Source organism: Cyprinodon tularosa, unplaced genomic scaffold (genome assembly GCF_016077235.1).
Source record: "Cyprinodon tularosa strain WSP-4 unplaced genomic scaffold, ASM1607723v1 ctg260, whole genome shotgun sequence".
In the NCBI taxonomy this organism is placed as follows: domain Eukaryota; kingdom Metazoa; phylum Chordata; class Actinopteri; order Cyprinodontiformes; family Cyprinodontidae; genus Cyprinodon; species Cyprinodon tularosa.
Genome location: NW_024038962.1, coordinates 624737 through 651997, shown reverse-complemented (window position 1 = coordinate 651997; position 27261 = coordinate 624737). Strand labels below are relative to the sequence as shown.

The window sequence follows — 27261 nt, the reverse complement described above, 5'->3', positions numbered from 1 at the left end:
AATACTGGACTGGGACTGGGCCAACAAACATATACTACACTACTGGAGTACTGTAGTTGCAATGTTGGCAATGTGGCTGTACTTTTTGTCTAATAAAATGCGTTAAAATCGAGTGCAAAACTTGTTGTGCTCAAGATTCCGGACTAATTCATTTTTATAATTAGGAATATTTTTTATGTTTAAATTTTAATTTTATGTAACCCAATGTTTAAAGAAAAAAATGCAGTGATCCAGTTTTTTTTTTTTCCAATTCAATACCGATACCTAGACTCAGCGTATCGGACGATATCCTATACCAATCTGATTCAGCTGTTTAACAAATGAACTATATATCTTCCAATGTGAGTGAAGGCTTTAGCCTTGACATAAACAAGGTAAAAAGGTTTAAAAAAAATGACACAGATATAAATGTATATAAGCACAAATAATGGTTAACAGTCACTTGTAAAGTGTACTGGATTGGATCTCTGATATAAAATCCCAGACATCCAATCCTGCTAATTAGTCAATATCTGAGCAGATATCCGATCCAGGTATCGGATTGGTGCATCTCTAGTTAAAAGTAAATGCCTCAGTTGTTCTCTTTTTGAGTATTCTCACTTGATCATGGTTTTTTTAAACATCCAGCAAGACTAAACAAGTAATAAAATTATTTATAAGTAGCTGATTAAAAAGCATCAGGAAAGGTTCATGTCTGGAAGGACTCTGATTGATAATGACTCAGCCTCTTTTAAGATACTTTGTCAGTCTTTGTTATCATTGCACCTTTAAAGCTTTCTTTCAGGCTAGACAAACCAACATTTGTCATTGTGAATGATCACCGAAGTCTTTAGATTTTTTTGATCCACCAGGGAGCAATTTGTCCAGAGAGTAAAGACCCCACCTCCTGTTGACTGAAAAGGGCTTTAATGACTTAGACCAGCTAACTTTAAGAAGATTCCACACTTCTGTTTTTACTGTCTGGCTTTTCAATGTGTAACCCCATCAGTATGTGAGGGCTGCTCCAGCTTGTCTACAAGTGTCAGAGGTTAGTGAGACATTTAATATTTTCTTGTACATGTCTGACTGTCTGTAACAGTTTGATCCACTGTTGAGGAACTTGCCAGGACATATTCGCTGCTGAAATCACCATGCCAGTTTTGTGCATTTACTGCTACAGTTGTGTTTATTTGTGACTGACATTTTGGGGACTGCGTCTATTTCGCTTAAGAAAAGAAATCTGCTGGAAGAGCAGCTTAGAATGATGAAAATGAGTTTAAGCACTGGGATGTCTTCAGCCATTTGACTGAGTCTAAGTGTGGAGATTGACTCACAAGTCTATAATTTTTCAAACTTTTCATATTAGACAACCATCAGGCAGCAAAATAAATACGACATAGCATCAAAACAGCAATTGACACAAATGTCTGATAGAGCATGTCATTTTTAGGCAAAAACTACATTGAATGATTCCAACCAATCCCTATTGAAAATAACTATCTAAAATACTGTGCCAAATATATCACATGTTCGTCACTCAGCAAATTTAGATTGTCAGTGAGCAGGAGGTTGATTACAAGCTAAACCCCCTGCTCTTACTTTGAATCGAGCAATCTCAAAATTTCATTTTATTGGTTCATGTGAATAACAGTCAATTATCACTGTGCCTGGTTATTCATTTCCTTATGACTAGGAAATTGTTGAATCCGTTTTACCTGCTGTTGCAAAAGGTTTCTGTCAGGGAACCTAAGCAGTGTGCAAGCAAGCAAATGTTGACTTACATAATAACGTTGCAAATTTAACATGCCAGAGGAATTAATTAAGCCAGTTACAGTCAGTTATGGTGTAAAGGTTTGAGCGTGGGTGCAACAGTTACACAACATCTGTAGATTTTCCTTAATGCAACTTGTTTGTGCTGATGCTAGATAGATCCTTAATTTGAGCCCCTTTAAAAGATGCACTGCTCAATTAGCTCCCTTGTTGCTTCATCTAGTGAATTTAATGTAAGAGTTGGAGGTTAAAAAATAACATTGGACCAATATATGAACTGGTCTAGCAGCTGCAGTGTAACATAGCAAGTGACGTAAGCCCTCAAGAACAATGGTAATGGTTTGCTTAGAGTTATACCATAACTGAGTTATACCAAGTTTTCAGTGAAACACTTGGAAAAGATGGGTACAGTGCAACATCAGCTTTTAGTATTTGACAAAATATTTTTTCAGCTGTTTTTAACAATTAAGTGTTGTTGGGGTTTTTTATCAAATAAAGCACAAAGAAACTATTCCTTGTCAAACTCGAAATTTCACTTTGTTGCCAAGCTTATTTTTTCAAAAACAGAAAAAAAGAGAAACAAATAAAACACACTTAGACAGGGCTATTCAGCTTCTAACTGTATACACAATCAAAAACTTTCTGTTTTCCTAATCCAATTCCTGATTTAAAAGCAAAAGAGAGAAATAACAGAGCATCACAAAAGAAAAGTTAAACAGGTGTCATACAATGCTAAAAAGACAAAACATCTCCCGTCCAATTTTTGAACCCTTGAAATTTGTTGGTTTTGTTTAAGGTAAAGATTTATTTTCTTCTACAGAAAAAAGTCAATTAAAAGAGTTTAGCCAGGGCTTTCAATCTAAATGCCTCAGGCGAGCAAGTCACAATGCCCGGATATTCTCACAGCTGTAGGGGACATTTTACCTTTGTCTTTGGTCTGTCAATAAGTGCCCAGTGACTAAAGAGACACTAGCAGCAATAGACTATACATGAGTTAATGGCGTGTTCATTGACCTGGGACCTGTGCTCAGAAAATGATTGGATCTGGACTCATTCATCAACCTCAAACACACAGTAACTGGTCCACTGAGCAAGAAGAAAGAGCTAAAGTTGTGGCTACTCATGAGTGTCTACTGTAAATCCTTCTTTTGGGAATAGTGGGTGTATGTTTGGGTCCTAAGGTGTGGCTTGGGGGAATGAGGGTTTTCCCTTGATCTTCAGTCTATCGAGTTCTTGATGAAAAAGAAAGAAGATTTGGCACATCTGTAGGTTAGATTCAAGATGAAACAACAGCATTAATTTCAGTCACACTTGCTCCGATTGTAGGTACAAGGTTTTTACTTGTTGATCTTCGTTTTTGAAATGTTTCCGTTCTGCTGGGGCCCAGCGTTTGACTTGATTAAAGGACAAAATCATCAAAGCAAGTCATACAAATGCAATGTAAAATTCTTTCCATCTCGACATACCAATGCAAGATATTTCTTTTTTTATGTTTGTGTTTTAGTCCAAAGAATAAATGCAGTTAATTCAGCCAACTGAAGGGTGGAAGTGAATTTAAAGGCTCCCTCAGGGTTTCCTCTCAAAGAGTCGACAGAGAAATCGATATTGTTCCACTTCCCCTCCCTTGCTATTTTTTTTCCTTTCAGGCAGATGTGATGTGTGCACATATGTATTCATCCACATCTGTCTGTTCGTCTGACTGTAAGCAAGAGCAGGATCATGCATAGCACTTTGTTATTTGTCAGAGCCGCTTAAAACAGACAATTATGTTTTTGATTAACTACCTTGCTTATTCTTTTCTTTCATATAAATGTTCATGTAGATTTTATATCACACACTAGAATACAGATACAAATAGAATGTGACTGTTTCTTATTTACTAAATTTCCTATGTTTACTTTTTAAATAATTTCTTATAGAAATTCGTAATTTAATTACCAATGGGGTTTTGGGGCCGACACTACAATTTTGGTGGTTGGCTTGGCTCCACAGTACATCTTTGTTGTATTTTTGGAAATATTTCTACTATATTTTCTTCTTTTGAACACATTTTTTCCAATCTAATTCACTGCAGCATAGTTCAGTTTAAGGGTTGAATTCCAAATGGGGCCATTCTAGAGGGAGTTTGCATGTTCTCACTGTATATCTGTTGAATTTTATTCATGTGTTCTAGTTCCTTCTGACATTCCTAGACAAATGCATCTTGCCAATCTAAAAAACCCCTAGGTTTATGTGCACTTGCCCAAAATTAGCATCATTAACACTGACTAGAATAAGAACGTAAAATGGATAGATGTTTAAAGAGATATTTACTCTGGTAAAATGTGATTTATCAAAGTCAAGCACAATCTTCTCTTACAATAAATATGTAGTTCAATGTGAATGTTTATACAGTTTTCTTCAAAAAAAAAAGTTTAAAATGTTTCCAAATTACAGGAGCTGTAAGACTTTAGAACCATCACTGTTCCCAACCACCTCAATAAGTTGTTACATTCATGCAGATTTTTGCACATTTTCTGTCTTAATGCTGAAATAACATACTGCTGTCATTTTTGCACATCTTTGATTTTTGCTGCTACTTTTTCACATATCCATTACTTAAAAAAGTCCACAGCAGTATATTATTTCTTTCCCATCCACATGATGCTCCTTCTAGTTACTCGCCTCAGTCCAGTTACACTGCTGGTTTGCTCCTTGCCCTTTTGTCACTGGTTTTCTCCTTGCCCGTTTGATGTTGAGTCTCACATTTCACAACTTTGTCTGTTTCTGCTTAGATGTAAAAAGCTCCTGGACTGTTTACCTTTCTGTTTGCTGTCTTTCCTTTAAGCCTTCATATCTCGGCCATGAATTAAGACTTAGGTTGTATTTAATCTGCTGTCTACATAGCATGTAAAATCTTATTAAGAGCACTGTCCCACATACTAGACAAGATAAAAACAACCTAAATGGGTGTGTTGACCTGAGAGTCAAGTTTGCTGGTGATAATGACGTTCCATCTCATTTCCAGGAAGCCTAATAGTTTCAACAACTTTTTCCATTGTGTTTCAAAGAATGTAAGTATATAATACAGCTTTCGGAAACAAAAAAAGTAGATTAGTCATACCCCTTTTAAAAAGGCATTTGCAACAAGGATATAGTTAGAACCTTGTTGCAAAGACTATCATCCACTTGATAAAAACTATATGAAAAAAGAACAACTGAAAGTCAGACATTGCTTTTCAACCATACTACAACAGAATGATTTAAAGAAAAAAACTCATGAAACAGCCCTGGACAAAAATTATGGAACCCTTAACTTGATATATAGTTGCATGACCTTTTCAGACACTAACTGCAATCAAACCATTCCTGTAACTGTCAATGGGATTTCTGCACATCTCAGCTGGTATTTGGTTCATTCCTCATGAGCAAACTGCTCAAATTGTCTCAGATTTGAAGAGTACCTTTTTCGCGATGACATGTTTCAGCTCCATCCAAATATTCTTAATCAGATTTATTTATATTTATATTAAGGTCATGGCTCATAAAGTGCCACTTAAGAATATTCCAATGTTTTCTTCATAGTCATTCTTGGGTGTTTTAGCTGTGTGTTCTGGGTCATTATCCTGTTGCAAGATCCATGACCTGCGACTGAGACTAAGCTTTCTGACACTGGCAGCACATTTCTCTCTAGAATCTTTTGATAGTCCTGATATTTTGTTGTACCCTGCAGTGATTTAAGCCCCCCCATTCTAGATGAAGCATAGCAGCACCAGAACATAACAGAGCCTCCTCTATGCTTCGCAGTAGGGACATAACTTTTCTTGACATGCTTCATTTTTAGTCCATAAACAAAGGCTAATGTGCCTCGGCAAAAGATTAGTTTTCTTCTTGTCTGACATTCTCCAATAAGCTTTATGTGTAGTTTTGTAAATTCCAGTCTGACCTTTTTATGATTTTCTTTCAACGATGGTCTCCTCCTTGCACCTTTTTTCCTTTGTATTAAGCGTCCCTTTGATTTGTCATAAATCTTCGTTCTGTGGCCATATCTGGGGAGGTTGGCTTAGATTTTTGAATATGTTCAACTGCCTGAAACAGACTTTTCCTTTGCTTAGTCTAGACCATGTTGAGTGTGGTACATACCATGTCACCAAATAGCACAGTGACCACCTTTAGCTTAAAGTCCCACTGTTTGATTATAAGATTGTATAATAACTTGTGATGCTAATTAGTGGACACTAGATATAACATGTCCCTTTGGTCACATTTTTTTATTATTCTTCTATTTTCTTATTATTTTTGTACAGGCACGTTATATAAGTATTTTTTTTTATTTCTATTCTGTTAAAGGACGGTTGAAAAGCAATTTCAGCCTTTTAATATATATTGTGTATTTATTATAGCTTTATCAAAATCATTTTTTTATGACGATTGTGTGTTTTCCCTTTATTAAATCAAAGGTTATTATAAACATAGCATATTATTAGCTTTGGTGAATCATTAAGTAGAAAGAGGGCAGTCTGTTTTCTTCTTAGGAATGCCTTATCTTTGTAAAGGAAAAATGAAGGCCTGAAGTTGTCTCATGTTGTGCTCATGCTGAAACAACACAAAACTTCTTTCTTTGTAATTGGCTGCTCCAACAGAAGCATCATGGGTGGCTGGATCTTTACAGTCATTTTGTATTTTCCTTTCAACTTTCAACAGCTTTTAGTGCCTCAGATGTACCCTTGTGTGTCCCAGTTTCTACCACTGATAATGACAACAAACTGTGAAGAAACCATATCTCACAGCAGCTCCAGATCAGCAAACAACAAAAGGAGAAGAGTTCCTAAAATGCTTCTTGATGATACACCTTGATCTGTAATCCAGAGAGAATAGTAAAACATTTTTTTAAAGAAAGAAACAGCTATAAAATGCAGACTTATCTGGCATTCGAGTGCAGCAAAACATGTTTACTTGTTGAGTGTTAAACAATATTTATAGATTTGATTTAAAAATGGTTTTTATTACTCAGAGCCTAAAAGCACTTTCAATTAGAAGGGGGAAAAAAACATGATGGAAACTGGTTAAAGTACTAATTAGGTAAAAATAAACCAAAATAAATAATGCTATTAAAAAAAACAAAAAAAAAAAACAAATACGGTATTTTTCGGACTTTTCTGTGGATGTTTCCTAAACGCCAGAGTGGGAAGTCAAAGTTCGAAATGAAAGAGTAAGGGGCTCATTTTCATTTAGCACAAAAACATGCTAGCAGCAGGCACAACAGAAAACAAATATCCTTGAGATTTTTTTGCTGTATGAAAGCTGCTGAATCAATGAAGAGACTGGGCTCAACTCCTGCAGAGCTGAAATACAGAGCCAACGAAGCCCCATCTTTAACCCCCTGTATCTCTAGAAGCTCTTACTGCTGCAAGCCTACAGGTTTGGTGGGAGACAGTTCAGTAGATATCAGCGGCTTATAGCTCGGTGCAGCTTATATATGTACATTTCCAACATTTTCAAAAATGTAGTTGGCATGGATAATAGTGAGGTCCGCTCTATAGTCCGAAAAATACGCTAACTATGACTTAAACTATCAAGGCTTAGTTAAACAGGATAAGTTGGAGAGGGACTAGATCAGTAGAGTCACTGGTTTTGGTCCCTGAGAGCTAATACAACAATCTGTATCAGCCCTTATTATTTGGTCTTGACTTTGGATAGTTCTGAGACTCTGGAATCCTTGGTTGTATTGCATTATAGGATTCTCACAGTGCTTTGACACCCAATCTTTGAGAACCTTTTTACCATTGTCTGGAGTGGATCGCACCAGTGTAAGCCCATCCCCAACTCTGACAGACCTGAGAACTGTACCCTGGTATGGTTACAACTACCAGTCTCAGTGCACTTTATCATTACCCTGAAGTGGTTTGCGTGCAGTGTGAATACTCCTATCCCTGGTTATCAGAAGCTGGAAGAGAGGATGTGACATAATTGTAGCAGAATAGTCAAAAGAAGACAAAATTCAAATCTGAACAGCAATATCATCTACACTGAAGAGTGTTGTGCATTAATGTCTCGTTTCTGTTAGTCCAATTGATCAGTCAACAGAGTTTTTACTGCGTCTCTGCTTTAGATTCCTTAAACTCTGATAGAGCTAAAACGGGTAAAAGAAGTATATGGTCATAAAAATTATTGATGGGATGTGACAAAGTTAAATCTGACTGATCTATAGCCGTCTGCTGCTACCTTTATAATCCTCACTCTGTTATTTAAAAGAAAAATAAATCCTGAGGATAAATAAAGAGATTGCCTTGTTTTTTACTACTTTTTCTGCATTAATTTTTCACGATTCTTACGTTTTTCACTTACAGTTGTACTAAATTGGAATAGCAGTGCTGATGTAGTCCAGAAAAGCACATGTATCTAGCTGCATGCAGCTGTATGCAGAATGTGTTTACCTGCAGACTTCAGTTACTAGTGGAGTTGGTATGGATATTTTATAGACCCCTAAAGTATATGCCCCTCTGTAGATTTTCACTTGAAATTGCCCTTTTTAATGACTGCAACAGACTCAAATTTGTGGAAAATACTTGATGACCAATAAGCTATGGACTTTTTTGGCAAAAGGCTGCTTCAGGTTTATAACATAAGATAAATGCTGTATTCCCTGGAAACTACTGTTGCTGTGTAGAAATACTAGCTTTGCTTTTCAGTTTCAGATATATTTCAACCCTACTGATCTTTCTTATTTTGCAAAAAGTGTTTCCTAAAGTCCCTTAAGCAGTTTGGTATTTACTTCCAGCATTTCAGGTCTCTATATTTTTATTAATCATGCTGCTTTTGGGCTTTGATTGTCTTTCTGATAATGAAAATGTTTTCAAAACTTGCCTGACAAAAATAATTAATGCCATATAGAAGTTGCTAGATTTTAGTCTAAAGTTACCTTTCAGAAAAAAGGCTTTATCAGTGTGAATTAACAGGTATAATAACACTAATCATATATTAATTAAAAGGTAAAAAGTTGCAGTGTCTTTCACAGAGCTCTAATTCAGTCAGGGAGTGTTTGTAAGGCTGTTTTCTTTCTGTGGTGTAGATCTAATACGACCAAAATCATTTCAGAGGAAACCGTTTGTTTCTGGGTTCAGAACCTAGCATTGGGTTTACCATAAATGATTGACCCTCTTTTCAACAGACCGACATTTTGCAGAAAAGCGGTACTTTGCTGTTATTTACATAACGGTTTGATTTTAAAAACCCACTTATGCTTTGAAACCATATAGATTGTTTTGCTGAAATTCCTAGATCATACATAATTTACTGGATTGCAGTACGAGAATATTGTTTACAACACCTTATTTATGACATTCTTATTACTGTGAGTAATAAGAATGTCGTAAATAAAATAAAAAATACAACCTGATATTAGCTAATTAATTAGTTGGACTGTCTGTTCTATCAGTTTGTCTTTATTGATAGAGATTGGAAAATGTTCTTGGCTGTTTTTATCCTGTGGCAGCAGCATGTGAAGGTGGAGCAGGGTTTCACTATTCTCCATATAGCCTAAAACAATAGGTAACTCTGCCACGCTCTCCGGCATGTCAGTAAAAAGATTTACTTTGATATTAGTAACCTGCCAGTAACTGCAGTCATTTAAGAAACCTTGTTTGCCTATTATTCCAGTGCTGCAGAAAGTAATTGAGTTACCTTTCATAGTTATTTTTGCGTCATTTTTCATTATAAAGTGCTTAACCTGACAATGTTTTGGGGGTGGAAAGTCTTTTATGCAGAATATGACAAAGATTGTGAGTGTTGTGCATATCGGTTTGTCCGCAGCAGGGCAAATTTATTTGATTAACATACATTTTCATGAAACAAATTGTCTGCCGACTTAAATTTGTATTCAGAGTGTTGACTTTAAGGGAAAGGCAAGGTAGGTTTATTTATATAGATCGTTTCAGTAGCCCAATTCCAAATGTTGTGCATGACAAGAAAAAATTAAATATGTTACACTGGGTTAAATGCAACACAAATAATTAGAGAGGGTGAAAGTCAATTATTAAAATGAAATTATTATATTAAAAAGATCAAATTATTGATTAAAGATGAAAGGAAAAGTTGTACTAAAAACTTATATTAGGCTTAGATAGCACAGTAAAAAGCCACTATAGATAATGAAGTTTTCTCAGTTTAAAGTAACAGAGTTTTTAATGCCTCTAAAGACTTCTGGGGGTTTATTGCAAATAAGTGGAGCATTAAAAACTAAAAGTTGCTTCTCTTTGTGTTTGGTTCTGGTTCTAGGTATGCTGAGTAGATTTGTGCCTGAAGAACTGAAAGTTGAGGGGAGTTTTTAGTTTTAGTGAGGAGCTGATTTGCAGCATTCTCGTTCAAATGCAGCTTACTGATCCACCTATTCGTTTGACCTGTGATGACACCATTACAGTAATCAATTCTACTAAAGATGAACACATTCATTAGGTTTTCAAGGTCCTGCTGAGCCATTAGTCATTGAATCCTTGAGATGTTTTATAGGAGATAGAAGGCTCACTTTATTATTGTATACATGAAGGTTCAGGTCTAGCATAACTAAAGAGAACAGTAGAGTTAAAAGGCATAACACTTATGTTAAACGGTTTGCTATTAGGGTGTGTATTTTATAGATATTGTCTTTTGGGGTAGGTCTTCAATCAATCCATCTGATGAAACATTCTTTGCCTTCTAGCTTTGAGGTGTTCGAGCTGATGCTGACTGTACATTGTATAGAAATTTTTCTATGCATATTCATTAACATTTTGCAAATTTCACTTTACTCAGTTGCACTGTGATTTAGTTTTTTTTTCCTGTTTATACAATTTTAACTGTAAAGTAAACTGTAAACTGTAAAGTAATCTGGGTATATCAGCTCCAGATAAGCCAGGTTTTTTTTTTTCATCTAGCTGTTAAAAGTAAGTATATAGACCAGTTTTGTCAGTTTGCATCCTGCCTATACTTTCACAAAACGCACCACCCTGCACTTTAAACTTTACTATAAAAAAACACTGATTCCTACACACAATGCTGATGAGTATGAAATCTCCTGACATGTACAGTAGCGCCCCCAGGTGTTCAGCTTCTTGGGTTTCAAGTTTAACTGCTCTGCAGTTCTTGCTGCTTAATACGACCCTATTCACTTTATCCCTGCTAGCACAGCTTGTTCACTTAAAAGGTGACCATAACTTCTATTTTTGCCAGATTTCTCTCACTCTCTCACCCCCTGTTAATATGAAAAGATGAGCCAACAGCTGCCCTGTGCCTCTGGTACATTCTTGCAGCGTTAAACAGTAAGAAACATTGAAGCAGAGATCAAACACCCCCTGTCCCCGCACTCTCACTCTGAAATCTGGGAATTTTTCCTGTCTCATATAACAAGGTTATGCTGTGATGACGTCACCGGTGAGGCTCACATGCTTTTTAGCTCCACAGCGAAAGCTTGTGATGAGACTGACGCAGCACATTTCTGCAAGATTAGACACTGGAAGGGGGATTTCTGCTTAACTGCAATCACCAGCTGGAGGTTTTGATACTTTATCCCCCCCAACAAAAATAACTGTTACACATATTTTAAGTTTCCCTCTTTTTTTCCTTTTTATTCCTTTTTGTATTGTTCCCCTACTGTTAGTCCAAATTAGGACAAATCCAATGAAATAAGATCAATATGATTTCACTGTTTTTTTATTTTATAAAACTGACAAGCATCAAAAAAACTTATAAAAAAGTTTTAAATTTGAAGCTGCTCTTCTTGAAATCAGTGTTGATTCTTTGCATTTCTTAAGTTTAGCTTAAATTATTTTTTTTTTCTACTTTTATCCTGTTTAGTCAGATAAAATTAGAAAGTCAATTGTCTTTGCTGGCTGCAGGTTCACAGAACGCCAAGCTAAAGGATGATCAATAACTTACACCTTTTTATATCATAAGATATTTTCATGTCTACAAAGAGTGCTTATTTTAGAATTAAAAAAAAACACCTGACAACTTAAGGATTGACTTTGTGATTATATTGAAAAGACAAAACTTTTCTTTCTGAATGCTAAATGTAGTAAATTCCCCACCATACTTAAGAAAAGCAAGTCTATAAAACCAGGTAGTAAAAGAATGCAGGTGTTTCAAGGGTCTGCTGAGAGTTAAGTTCATCTGGTGATGGTAGTAATACCATGTGGATGGCTGCTGATGAGGTCTGTCCCTGCAGGCTTGTTGCTTTCACAGAACAGATGCTGAGCTGTTGACACTTTGGTGGCTTTCCTGACCTGCTCAGCTCCCTAAAGGGCAGTAAACCTCATTCAAATGTCTTGCAACGTTACAATTAATAGGGAAACAAAAGAACCCCCCCAAACATCTGTTTTTTCTTACATTTGGATAAAAGGACCAAAAGGATACAAACACCGACTTCAAACTCTCTTATATACTCTCTAATCAATACAAAGTTGACAAAAAGCCCTTTATCACCCCCATGATGATTTAGAAAATAAGAATAATATCTCTGGGTGGATATTTGCGCTTTTACTCTCCCATAAATAGTGTAAATATGGCTGCATGTATGTCAGTAAGTTCCAAGTAATTACTGGACTCTTGAAGACCTCATTTTTACAGACAAATTGCATAGCTTTGTGCTGGCATTTCACCATGCCTTCAGCTGGACATAAACCTCTGAAGGAACTCTTTGCGACCCCTTCATCCACCACACTCATCAGTATGAATAAAATGCTACAGATGCAACCAGACAGCAGTCAAAGTAATGTTCCCTTCTATTCTCTGCCCCTCATTCTCTTTTCTTGCAGGGATTGAACGTTAATGGTGTTTTGGACCAATTGCTTCTCTGTGCTGCGAGTTTCATAACACATTTGTTTGTTGTTGTATGATCCTCTAAAATTAGATTCTGACAGGCTGACTGAGTGAGTCCTTGCATCAGTGAGAAGTCTACAAAAGTATGCAAAGATGCTGATTGAGGCCAAAAGCTCAAAAGTCGACAGCTGGCGGTTAATATGAAGCTCAGACATCATCAATTATTCACAGCTAAAACACTTTAGAGTACAAATGAATTCAGCTTTTATGGATAAGCAAATGGCTTTATCTATATATTATCTATACTATATGAAGTCATGTAGACATGTTCTACATAATGAATAATTTTTGATGGATTAAACTTTTTAGCAAGCTGTATACCTATTGATTATTGACTGAAGCACATTTGTTCATATTTCTGCTGATTTTGTAAGCCACAGCTGATAAATATTTCAGACCTGTTACTGTTTGCTATGCTAAATTGATTTTTATTATGACAATCATTCCAGTCTTTCACCAGAAAGCACAGAAGTGCACTTATGGGCCAATCGCAATTAGGCTAAATGCCTTTTATTACAGTATAAACATTATTAGATCTACATTTCTATGACAACAAAACATGTATTTACTGTTATGTTTGCTGCACTTGCAGGGATTTAAATGGGTGACTTGCATTTCAATTCCCTCTCTCCTATTCTTATCATTTTTTGCAGCTTTCTCACAGTCCTTTCAGCCTTAAGTTTTTAGTGCAAAAGTGTTCAGGTCTGTAAAACACATTTTATAGTGTAACAGTTTTATGCATTTTACCTGGAAAGTCTTTAGCTGAAAGCAAAAAATATATATAAAAAAAAGGCAGATGAACTACAATCTAAAAAAACAGTGTATGGCGAACCAATAGATAGATAGATTTAAACAGTTAACACAAATTTAAGCATTAAAGGTGAAACATAAACTTGAGTATTTTCATATTTAAATGTTAAGAACTTCAGTCAGTCACTGCACTTGCTAAAACTAAGAGTCACACACTGCCTAACATTGCAAACAGAATGATCCCTTTGTTTGGAATAACCACAAGTTTTTTCTAGCTCTTATGGAGGTGTGTAGAAGGGGGGATCTTTGTTAATTAATGATGGAAATGTCTGAAAACAGGAAGGGGTACATCGTTTTTGTCAGAACTTATGATATTTAAATTAAGATATTCGTAGGTGTGTAGTACCTTTGTGTTTTACTTTGTGTATAATTTGTTTTTAAATTTATGTTATTACAATTTACAAATTTTGCTGTTCTATTATTTTTGTTTTAGGATCCTCTTAGTTTTATTTTAAAAATTTATTTATATTGGGCAAAAAAAAAATGTGGAGAGGCTTAATAACTAAATTCATTGCATGGCAGTCTCTGGGATATACTCAGGGTTCCTACACAGCCTAAAGGAGTCTGAGCTATGTCTGAATTTGATCTTTATGTTAATTGAAGTCTAAATGTGTATTGATAAGGGATTTATTTATTTCCAGAATTTAATCTATGCTGTGGTCCAAATGTTTTGTCTACTTTCCTTCTATTCTTCCTTCCTTCTATTCTTCCTTCATTCTGTTCTTCCTTCCTTCTATTCTTCCTTCATTCTGTTCTTCCTTTCTTCTATTCTTCCTTCCTTCTATTCTTCCTTCATTCTGTTCTTCCTTTCTTCTATTCTTCCTTCCTTCTGTTCTTCCTTCCTTCCTTCCTTCCTTCCTTCCTTCCTTCCTTCCTTCCTTCCTTCCTTCCTTCCTTCCTTCCTTCCTTCCTTCCTTCCTTCCTTCCTTCCTTCCTTCCTTCCTTCCTTCCTTCCTTCCTTCCTTCCTTCCTTCCTTCTTTTCTGTTTTATGTGTCTTTACCTTGTCTTCCTTTTGCCTTTCTTTTCTCTCCCTTCTCTCTTTCTTTGCTGCTTTCCTTGCTTCCACTTGTCCTTTATTCTTCCTTTCTCTAGTGGCCACAAGTGGAGAAAATACCAGAGAGTCCATCACTAGAAGTAGGTGCCATCTATTTTGCAGTTACATTTTGATATTTGCAGAAAAATCCTTAAAAACTCTGGAATTTAAAGTTTGTAAATGGCTGGACTTTTTCCTTAAATAATTTAAAGGACCCTATATTCGCTTTCCTTCCAATTAAAGGAAATCCATCTGTCCTTATGGTAAAATCATCTGAAGAAATGATTGTTTGATTAAAGTTTTATCCAGTTAGGATACCCATAGCCAGCTGAGTGAACCAGATGACTGGTTCAGCATATGACTGTTCAACACTTAGTGAGACACATAGGTAACATGAACTACTGTTGAGAGCTTGACAGTATCACTGTCGGTGCTTCCACTTCAAACACTTGAACTTGTGAGTCATTGCTGTGAAAATAATAAATGCTGCACCACATGTTCCAAAGCTAAGCTAGGCATGACTTTGAGATTCTTAAAGGAAAATAAACTCAGGCCAAACTACAGTATAACCTTATTGAAATGCAATTTAAAAGTTCTAACAATTAAAAAACGTTTTTTTTCAAAGCATTAAAAAATCAACTACCCCTAACGCCTGTGTAGTCCAACTCTCCCTAAAACTGTCCAATAGCATTTTTTTGGTGTGTTTGTGTGGGGAGGGATAAATGGTGCGAGGTTATAAATGCCCTATAAATATTTTAACATGTCAGAAATGATAAACAAATTAGGAAACCCGATTGTATAAAATCTGAAGTTTTCATGTAATTAAAACAGTTCAACATAAATGTCAAGTGTTAATGCTACCAGTTATGCCTACGGTCATATTTCTTAACTGAAGGATAAAAGCTTTTTATAGCAAGTTTGCAGATGTCTTGTTAGTTAATATCAAGCTCAAAACATTTATCTTTTTTTACATTTCTCTGTTTTACTTAGTATTTGTCTTAGATTTTATTATACTAATGTTTATATGCAAGGAATCGCCCATCCATCCATTTTCTGCTTAATCCCAAGGGATTGGGAAGGAAACGTCTACCTCTTTAAAATTGAAATTAATATTGAAATATAACAGCTGAGTTTGTAAACCTTTAATTAAAAAAAAGAATGATTGCATCTGCTACCAACATTACAGGACGTTACTTTAATCAATAAAAAAATAAAATAAAATAAAAATAAGAGGCACTATTGCCAGAGACATTTCTAATTAATGGCTTGCACCTAGACTTTCTGCATTATTTTAAATATGAACCCTTTTCTGGTACTGTCTGAATTGATATTTTGAATAATGAATCCAATCACTATACCGGATTATCACAGTTTTTTTTTTTTGTTCCAGCCAGTTTTAAATGCACATTCAAAAGTTGCATCTGAGACTAGAGATGCACCGATCTATTTTATTCCGATCCAATCTGATATCAATCCGATTCAACTGCTAAATGAATGAACCCATCCTATACATAAGCATTATTTAAAAAGGTGCAAAATTAACAAATATACAAATTTATAGTATAGTTCCATGTAAAGGAACTGGATTGTATCTCTGATATTCTGTCCAGTTTATCTAATTATTATAATTTGATTGCAGAAACTAAACCGTCATAATATCATATAATACCACATGGTTTCTGTCTTGTGTAGACCTCCTTTATTGTCAGCTTTAGCACAGTCTGCTCTGTAATCTGTTCTGATATGCTTTATCCAACACGGCAAATATGTTATCGGCGTGTAAAGTGTGAGCTCATCGTGCTTGAAATGTAATAACCAATAATATTTGCATTTCAGACAGCCTTCTAAAAATCTTTTAACACACTTTCATATTGTGTGGCTGCTTGATATGAAAACATTGGGTGTAAAGTGTAATACTTAACCCCAAATGACATCAATCACCCCCCCTCTACTAATTTTCCCACCTTAAGCTATTTATATTTATATGACTCAACTTTCTGTATGCTGTTCTGTGGTGGAGCCTTTATATCACTGCTGCAGCAGGCTACAGGACCATCGGATGGCCTCATAGTGCCACATTCATTTCTACAGTTCAGCTCTGATCTCACACCTCTCACTTCGCGTTCTCATTAATTATCCGTGTTATTAATTTATTTAATCAAAGTCTGTTTAGATTCTGCTTTCTAGAAACTCAAAATGGCTGCAAATTTTACTGTTTGTTTTCTAAGAGTATCCGTATTGCCAGCAATCTGATGCCATGCACGTGGGCATTGTCAGTTTAACTATAGCTCTCGCGAATTTCAATGGTGAAGTCCTCTCAAAATCTTAAATAGTTGTTGTTGATTGCAGATTTGTATAGCAGCTCTTATTGATTTTTGCTTGTAAGGCGGGGAGAATGTCATGATGGGTTTCAGATATTTTTGCCCACATGCAGATACATATATGAGTTAGTATATGTATATACATAGTATCCATCCATCTTCGTATTAACACATAGAACACTTGCTTTTTCATCTACATATTTCATTTTGATAGCTAGGAAAAATATAGCAATGTATAGTGTTATTGCAGTACTGTGATAATATTGCATCGTGATCCAGGTATCGTAACGCCTATCGTATCCCAACACCCATCCCAATACTCACCCCTAATCGTAGCAGAGAATGTAAAAATGCTTTTTGTGTGAAACTATGTCTAATTTTTTTAAATCAGTTCCTTCAGCCTCAGCTTATATTTTCAAGGCTTTCCAATGTTGAGTTTTATTTAACTGTGTATTCATCCTGGAGATCTTAACCTTTTCAGTCTGGTTTCCTGCACCCTATTTGTGTCACTGAAAGCAAATAGCACGCGATTTTACCCCCTTTATTTAAGTTGACTAATACAAGTGCCGCGTAGTTCTTCCAAGACTCACAGGTGGCTCATTCACTTGGGTGACTGAAGGATCAACTCCTTGGAGGCAGATTGGCACAAGTTGAGACACTGAACTGAAAAGCCTGAGGTGAAATCCTCACCTGTTCTTTTAACTGTTTAATCCCCCAACTGTTTGGATTTTTTTTTTTTTTTCTCTCTTCTGCATTTGTTCGGGTCTCCTTTCAGCAGTGGAAGGATTTAACGCTGTGGGTTGTTTGCTGTTTGGATGAAAAGAAAATCAGAAAAAAGAATTTCAATGTCAAGACAGTATAAAACCTATATCAGAGTACCAATACTCATGAAGTAAATCACACCCTTAAAAATACACAACACACATTGTGTCCTCCTTCTCCGTCTTTGCTCCATAAATAACTTTCTCTCTGAGTCAACATGTCTTTCTCACCCATTATTAAATTATTAGATAAATGCAGATATACAAGGCCTTCATGCCAACATTTCTAATCCACAGAGAGAGTGACGGCACATTTCATCTTTTAATATTTCAGCTGTTTGTGTACTCACCACAGCTTTAAACCATTGTTGTCTTTGTGTGTTGTCCAGATCAGTCTTTCAGTTTGTGTTTTTTTTTTCCTCTGTCCACAAAAAAAGGGGTTCTGTGAAGAAGGGAGGCCTCCCTGCTCCAACACATGGTGCCCAGACTAAACAACAAGATGAATGTTTCCTGAATCCAACTTGGCACAGAGGCACCCCCAATCTGCCCATGTGTCTCGGCTGAGTGACTGAAAGGCTTGCATTCAAAGCAGGAAAATAGGAGGTTAGAGAAGTATTCGGGTTAAATTAGTACAGTGGAGTGTCTAGGAGTGCTATCATTTTGCAATAATATTCATATCCTTTGAATATTTTTAACTTTTCCACTTTTTTTTCTTTTTAGTGGATAGAAGTAATGCAGGTTTTTTTTTTTTTGTGTTTCTCGAATAAAATCCTAAAAGGGGTACATTTATTTTCTGCTCATTTGGAGTCAGTAGGCCTGCTTTGTAGAGACATCTTTCTTGAGTCAGAGCTGCGAGTGTTTTGGGTACAACCCAGCAGCATTTATAGATCTATAGACAGACATTTTCACCAATTCTTCGTAAAATATATCAAGCTCAGTTTAGGCATCATTATATTTCCTTGTTTTCCTTCCTCCCCTTCTTTTAGTAGACAGTTAATTAAAGGGGCCATAGAATGCAAAACCGAGTTTACCTTGTCATAGATGAATAATGATAGTTCAGTGGGTGAAATGCAAATATCACAATTCTTAACTTCCGCCATAAGTCGGGTGAATCCAAACGAAGCCCCGAATTCACACAAATGTCAGGGATGTTGCCTTATTTGGTTCTGTACTTTTGTCATGCCCTGAAATTGACATACAGACCAGCCCAATGGTTCACTGGCCCAAGAACATGAATAGAGGTAGATGTAAGACAGTAGTTTACAGTGGCTGTTTAGCCTACAGCTGGGTTTACTTCTACAAGAATTACAAAGCAGGTAGTTTCTCTGTTGGGTTGACGGGGGCTGCTGGGCTGCTGTCTGGACCAGCCCGAGCATTCGAACCGAACCATCAGTAGTCAACCAAAATCCTTGATGATTTTGAAATTCCCCCCAGACATTTTTTTCGGTATGAAAAGTAGGACATGTCCGGGAAAAAAAGGAAGTCTGGACACCTTACCATATCAACAATTTGATGTTTCAGTGAGTGAGTGCTTGTTGCTATGATGCATTTTTGCTTAGCAGCTTTGCTCTTCGTAAACCAACCAATCAGCGCACAGCTCATCTAAATATTCATGAGCATAACATAAAAGGAAGAAAACCTGTTGTTTCATTCTAGGGCTTATATCCAGGCTTTCAGTCCAACCAATGTTACACATCCTATTCTGAGACCTTAAGGACCAGCACTAAATACCCTTTATAATCATTCTATGATGCCTTTAAACCAGTGCATCACTGCCTTCATGGCCTTAAAAAACTGTATGTCTATTGGCAGAATTTGGTTCCTTATATAAACTGATAAAATGTGCCTCATCGATAGGAGCCAGTGCTTGCCTGCCAGGTCCAAGCAACTCATCTGCACTGACAAGTTGAAATATGTTAAGTACTCTTCCATTGTCTGGAAGAACCCTACACATTTTGAGCAAAAAAAAAGGTTTCTTTTTTTGAGTAACTACCCTAATTTCAAGTAGATACCTTTTCATTCAGAAATATTACTATTTAATTTTCTTTTGGGTTTAATAAAGTGGCTGGCTAGCTCAAATGATGTAACCTGACTTGCACACAGGAGACCCCGGTTTGAGTCCCCACTGGGGGGCATGAGCTGCCAGTGTGGTTCCTGAAGCAAGATCCTTCATAGTAATGCCTACCTCATTGTAATATTGGGTCTACTTTGGATAAAAGAGTCTGTGAAATGCATGACATGCATTAAACATTAAAGCTTTTTTGAATTGAACGGAATTATCCACACTAAAGAGTACTGTTACCTGGGCCTGGTTGCTCTCAGTATATGATGCTCTCTGATTGTAAAAAACATCAGACTTTTGACATTCCCACCCACTGGTCCCTTGTCAGGGACATAAAAACTGGAAATCTTTCAGTTCCTTTGAAAATATACTTGTAGTAAAAAAAAAAAAGGAATTTTCATCAGCTCAGAATTGAGTGATTCTGTTATAACTTACCAACTAATCATCCTAGGCTTCTATCATTCAGGTTGTCAAAAGATCTAAAATCACTTCCCAAACTTTAAGAGTCTCTCATGTACAAGTGCTGTGAGTTAGAGAAATAATTTACGAAACACAGAAAAGCCTTAAATCGCCATTGTTAATGTTTTTTTTTTTGTCTGTATCTACAAATCCAGTGTGAAGCTTTGCCTTTATACCCTCTAGATCAGCTTGCCATTGCCCTTTTAGAGGAACAAACCTTTATTTGATCATCTTGAAAAATAACCATTTCAGACTCTCTTCAGACCAAATATCCAGAGAATCTGCAAAGTGTTGCTATCATGTAATATTGAGCTAAAGACAATACCAACAGTGTGCTTTTGTCAATATGTCTCCTTCCACTATAACTATTGTTCTCGAGCTACAGTATCCTATACCCACATGAAGTACCTTAACTTCTGTTTGTTGTTGGTTCAGATGATTGGATGTGGACATTGGCCAGCTTGCTGATAAAATAAAGATTGGGAGTTTATTAAGAAGGGGTTGGGGTGGAATCGGGAAAATTCTTGACAGACTGCAGGAGACGCTGAGGCTCTGTCGGGGCTATACAGGGTTGAGTCTCAGTGCGGTTTTTAACAACAAGCTGTTGGACTTGGAGAGAAAGTTTCAGACACACCCCCAGCCCTAACTGATGACTGCAATCCTCCTTTGCCCCAAAGCCTTCATAAAATGTATCTAACTCAGTATGATGTCTTAGCAGGAAGCCCCCACCTTTGCCTGATCCCCTCTCCACCTTAACCTTTATTTCTCTTTGTCCCGTGACTGAGATGTCCCAGACTTTCTAATTGTGGCAAGGTTAAAACACCTTAGAGCAGAAGAGAAACACACAATGATGGATATCTGCTTGTGACAAGTCCCTGCCAAACAACGGTTGAGAGAGAGGGAGAGAGAGGGGAAGGGGCTAGCGGTATTTTCTTGGAAGGCCTGATTGGAGCATAAACAGCAGCCCAGGAAGTGCTGAAGTTAGAGCGAGAGAGAAGTGGGGAGGGAAAGGAATCAGGAGATCTGCCGGCAGAGACCAAAAAAGTTTCAGGACTGTGGCAGAGTGTTTGTTGGTGTTGCCGTGGTTGTTTCCAGGAGAAAAAAGAAAAAAAAAATCTTATCAGGACGTAACGTGTTACAGAAGGAGCTTAGGGTGAGTAGCTGCATATCGTACAATAACACACTTTCAAACAGATGTGAAGTGATAGAAGCATGAATGTTTAGTCTCTAAACACCACCCATTCTATGCATATGACTTTTCTTGCTGAGGATTCATGCAGTCAAATGGAAGCACACATGTTTTAAGAAGTGTCTTGCAGTTACAGCGTGTAAAAAGTTGTATTTAATTCCACAAGGATTTAAAAGCTTCTTTATCCCGTAAACCAAGTGTTGCTGCTTTCCGATTGTGTTCTCTGGCTCTGAATGCTGCTTGTTTTCCATAGTTTTTTCCTTTTTTTGAAATTCAGCCAGCCATTCAGGATAGGGTTGGAAAAAGCTGTGAGGAGGCAGAGAAAAAAGGGAGCAACTAATGTGTGTGTGGCTGTGTCTAATTAAGCTGATGGGGGGAGAGGAGAATGTCGAGGGTCAGATCAGAAGAGAGGGAACTGGAAAAAAAAATAAAAAAACAGTTTTAGCAAAACAGTCCCCCACACTATCTGTTACTTTAATTGTCAGAGATTTGAAAAGTCTAATCAAGCTGAACTTTAAGTAACCTTAGAACCCTTTTTAGACCACAAACAGATGATATCTGTTGCATCAAAGTAGCTGCTTGTGCATCAATGTACTGCAGGACTCATTTGGATCAAATGGATTGCAGTCATTTCCCATTTGGAAGATTCTGCTTTCCACTCCTTGAAATTAAACATTAGTGTCACTGGTATCTAGGATTTAGCTGCTGTAACATCAGTATGTAAGCCCTAATTAGGGATTATCTCTGTTTTTTTCTTTAGTTTCTTCAACATTCCCCTTAAAGTATGTCGGTATTTGTGAGAAATAACCATCTTAAAAAGCCTATTTTCCTGTCTGATTCTTCACTGTAACACTGGAAAGACCATGAGCTTTTTTTTTTTTACTGGCATCTCAAAAAATGTTGGCTCAGTGTCAAGCCTTATTTAACTTTTATTATATAATTCTGCAATGTTCTAAAATGTCAGGATTAAAGAAAAAATATGAATTATTTATATTTGCAACAGGTCATCTCAGAGTTAAAATGCAATAGACAAATTGACATATTCCAGTAATTTAGCTAAAAATATAAAAATATTTATGTTTATTAAACATATAGATGAGGCGGTTCTAGTATTTAATAATACTAATTTTGATCATTTTGACTTACAGCTAATGAAAACTTACAGTTTCACTGTTAATTATTTTGCAAACAAATGACAAACAAGGATTATTAAAACAAATATTTTTTTTAATGTCCATGTTATGTCCTACATATTCATGTGGAAAACAACTAACTTTTGAATTGTTACCAGACAGTTCTTTACAACCTGTACAACTAGGATTATCCAGAAGCGGTCAAGCTTTAAAAGATAGGTTCTATATTTTACTGCATCTAAGAATTTTAGTAGAGTTAACAGAAGGACAAAATATGGAAAAGTTGCACAAGGAACACAATAAAAGGCTTTTTTTTCCCCAAGCAGTTACACTGTCACAAGTATGGAGCAACAAAATTCACTCTCTGCATGTGCGGCACCCAGGGAGATGTGTGAGGTTAAGGGTCTTTTTGCTCAGGGACCCAGATTGGCAGTCTGTGGGAGAGGTGCTCAAACTCAGAACGTCAGGATTCCAAGCTCTCTGCACTAACCACTAGGCCGCCACTCCCCCAATATATATATTATACTGATTGTGTGGTCCTTGATGGAACAAAAACAAGTTCTCAGAGTGTTTGGTAACAGTGGACCACAGAATCAAAGTTTCTTGAGGTCAAGTTTAAAGCTAGCACAGTGAGCCATTTCATCTGTGGGTGTTGGTCCACAGTGTTTTATTAAGTCCAGAGTTAGCTCTGCCGTCTTCCAGGAAAATTTGGAGATGTGGATTTTAATTTTCCTGCAAGACATGGCACCTGCTCTCACTGTCAAAAAGTGCAGACACCTGTTTAAATGATCACTTGCCAGCAAACTAATCTGACCTAATAAAGAACCATAAACATGATTGTCAAGAAGAAAATGAGAGACGTCATACCCAACTGTGCTGACAGATGGAAGAGAACTAATAAAGTATCCTAGCTGAATGCCCCTGCAGCTGAATGCGCCTGCAGTTGTACCAAGGCAGCATTTCAAAGCATATCATATTTTTAGTAGTTTGATATTTATGCATTTTACTTGATTTGACACTGCAACTTTATATAAACCAAAAAGATTTGACTTATGCATTTCATCCATCCCACTGGAGAGAACCTGGAGAGTATTTTTAGTTCTCAAAGTGACAGTCCATGTGATTTGAAGCACAGCTCTCCACTACCGAGGAAAAAAATGCCCTGCTTTAACTACAAGGCCACCACTGCTTTTTAATGATACAAAATAACAGAAATTAATATTTTTAACAACAAAAAGAGCTCATCTCACTAAGTTGTTTAAAACATCCATCCATCCATTTTCTGTCACATATCCCTGCTCGGGTCACAAGGGGTGCTGGTGTCTATCTCCAGTTGTCAATGTGTGCGAGGCGGGGTTCACCCTGGACAGGTCACCAGTCTATCACAGGGCAAAACAGAGACAAACAGGACAAACAACCATTCACGCACACCTAAGGACAATTTAGAGAAGCTAATTAATCTAACAATAATATTTTTGGACTGTGGGAGGAAGCCGGAATAACCGGAGAGAACCCACACACACAGGGAGAACAATCTAAACTACATGCAGAAAGACCCCGGGCCTGGAATGGAACCCGGAACCTTCTTGCTGCAAGGCAGCAGTGCTACTCCCCTCATCAGTGTGCAGCCCATTGTTGAAACAAATTAAGTTAATAATAATAATAAATTCAATTTGTATGTTGAAAATTGCATCTGTAAATCTTCTGCCATGTCTCTGTTTTTTTCTGATATCCAAACTAAACCTCCAACACCTCGCTTTGCTTCTCATCATACTTTTTATTCAGCTCTTCCATACCCATATTTTTTTTACCTTGTGGGTCCTAAGTAGTTGCTATCTTATGCTATGAGTACATTGGCCTCAGTCCACTGCCGGCAAAGAAGGCAAACAGGCAGAAGAGGAGTTCCCCCATCAGAAAGACTAATGAGTTTGCACTTGTACCCCATTCCAGATCCCCTGAATCTTTTCATTCATCACCAGTTTTGGCACTTTGGTTGAGTTTCACTGTCTCACAAGTTTTATGTGTGCTTTGCTGATATAGCAAGATGTCTTGTTTTTTTTATAGGACCACAGGAAACTGTTATTAACTGTAAGGCAATGCTTTAACTGCCAGTGTAATACAACCGTGCTGTTTTTCTAAGTGCTAGCATATGAGGCGCAGTGATTTTGGCAGGGCTTCTACAAGCCAAGGTACTCAGTAGCTTTGGACCATATGCTACAAGATGTCTAACATTATCAGATAATGTTCAAGTATTAGAATACTTTAATACCGATCTGAACCAATATATTGCTTCAGTCAAATTGTTTTTCTTGTGTGCTTAACATAAAGAACACGCCTGAGCCAGATATCATATTGATTCAAAACATAGATTCAGTTTAAATACCGCCATGGAGCAATGAGAGTTGTGGTTACACACCTGGGCCAGTGGCATCTGGCCGAGCTGAGCTGAGATCCTCAGTGGGGTACAAATGGGGAGTGGTGATGGTGATGGAACGAGGTGAGAGGCCTGACCAGGTGTTTCTTCATCAACCTGTCAACACTGTCATCTGTCAGTGGCCTCAAGCCAACTTGTGGCACATTTCATTGAACTCTTGGGTTTGATCAGTTCTCCTGACAGAACATTCCTTACAGCTCCTATTCAAAGTTAATGACGGATGTGATAAAACATGCCTACGATATGAAAAATCTCAAGATGTAGTAGAATTCTTCACACATTTGCTCCTGCGAGTATTAAACGCTGAAAATAATTTTGTATAATCAATAAAAAATTTGACAGGAAAAAAACTAAACTTATTTAGTGTTTTAGTTACACTTGGTTGGAATTGAACATACTTTTTAATGCTAATTCATTGGCTAGTTGCTAATATACAGGTTAAAGAGAGTGTCAACATTTACGTCCTCCTTAGTCTTGATATCATATTGTGGGGATTTGATACATCTACTGTATACTGTTTTTCTTAATCTGTGAGGTACAATAAAGGTCATTATTTAGATTTAAAGTTTCTTTTGAAATTAGCTACGCACTTTTCATTTAACCAAAATTTTTTCATAAATGTTTTTTGGTCTTTATATTTTTTTTCTCTTTTTCAAATGAAATCTTATACGAGAAATCTGCATTTGCAATTAGCTTTAGCCTCTTTTCTTTAGATTATTGCAGGTTTTTTGGCATCCTCTCAGATTGACAGATGAGCACATTTAAACATCTAATTTCAAGTCTTGGCACAGATTCACATTTAAACCGAGTGCAACCAGAGAGGAGATAAGGTGTACCAACATTGTCATTTAAACAGTGCATCCACATGGATGTAAGAACATTCACATTTGAAACTGTGTGTCAGAGAGAGAAAATGTCTGAACGTGTTTCTTGTTTTACTTTGTACATGTGTGTTGTGTCTTTGTTTTTAAATGATGACATTGTAGCTCCATCACTGTTTTTGTTGTCATTTATGGTGATTTTCGTGCCACAGTGCCACCAGGCCTGGTATTAATACTGTACTACAGTCTTCAAGAGTGCTACATGCACTCTTGGGTGCACAATTAAGGCATTTATCAAAAGATACATGGTTAGCTGTTATATGGGCTAGGCTTTTGATTTAACTCTGTATGTTTGGTGTTGTCCTATTGAATTCAAACCTATGCCCAAGGTTTAGATCGGAGCCTCTAATAGTTTTTCTTCTAGTACTTTTTTTTCAATCACTTTCTTGCAAACTCAGACAAATGCCCTATCCCTATTGAAGAACAGCATCCCCACTGCACAATGCTGCCACCACCATGTCCAACAATGGGGATGGTATGTTTTCGGTGAGGTAAAGGTTTTGGAATGAGCAATGCTTCATGAGATTTTCAAATGTTGAAATATTTTTTTTTCTATCTAAACCAAAATCTTCATAAAGGATTTCTGAACTAAAAGCTTTGTTCTTTGGCCTTCATGATGCCAACTTTTAAGCTGTTCTAAAAAAAAAAAAAAAACTGGGGTGGTGCTTTTGAAGGTCATTGATTGCACTGGATATTTTAGGGTTATCATAATAAAGAGGGATAGATACAAAGATTTTTTTAAAATATCCCTCTGGTCACATCATGCTAGTCCCTGAGGCTTTTTGGCTTTATGCAGGAGCTCCTGCATTACACTCGAACCTATTAAGATCTGCTTTTGCCACCTATGGATATGCTTTGCATACAGCCAAAGAGAGGCTGAATGCGGAGCTAGTAAACTCTAATGAGAAACAGATTAAAAGTGATGTCTGAGAAAGTTCAAATCCACAGAAGATTCTAATTCACATCAATAAGCAACTTACAAAAGCGCCCAAATACCAGGCTAATATCCACAGTCTGAGACTGTAAATCACTGAAGGTTTTTCATTCTCATAAAGCATTAATTAAGAAATGCCCGAATTTGAGTTTTAAAGCCGACTAATCCCAATAAATATGGATGAGACTTCTGGCCTGGTTAGAAACCTGCAGTGACTTGCCCTCGTCCTTCAGATGTGGGCTTTTTATAATGCTGTCTATGGATTTAATTTTACTCCTAATAGTAAGTAATTATCTTGGCATGATTTTACAATTTTTCTCTATAAGGCAGCCAAACCTCTATTAAAGTGTAACTCTCATTACAAAACTCCCATCTCTTCAAATAGCTCTGGTAAGCCTGTGACAAACGCAGGATGTTTTTATAAGCCAGGAAATTCTAGGAACGGTTGCTAATCAAGCTCTGGAGTTGGACATTTTGAGGAAACCTGTCCTCTGTCTGTATGTGGCCTGTTTGGGGAACTGCTTCCTGCTTCCTCTGATAAATAGGACCGTGTAAATATTGGAAGGACGCCCAGCTGAGCAGTTTAGTATTTTTTGTCAAATGAAGACGCTATATGCAATGACAGGTATGCTCTCAGGGAGTTGATATTTTTACACAGAAT

General features: G+C 36.8%; 1 protein-coding gene across 18 annotated transcripts in view; it reads left to right on the top strand.

Moving 5' to 3' along the window:
- Positions 1-27261, top strand: part of si:ch211-285f17.1 (sickle tail protein homolog) — a 155799-nt gene that overhangs the window by 36885 nt on the left and 91653 nt on the right. Inside the window, exon 1 of one of the 18 annotated variants that reach the window (XM_038288998.1) lies at positions 20974-21182. The exons of the other annotated variants lie outside the window; for them this stretch is intronic. The gene's annotated coding sequence lies outside the window, so the exon portion shown is untranslated. Of the gene's footprint in view, positions 1-20973; positions 21183-27261 lie in introns of those variants that run through there. 18 annotated transcript variants of the gene reach the window in all.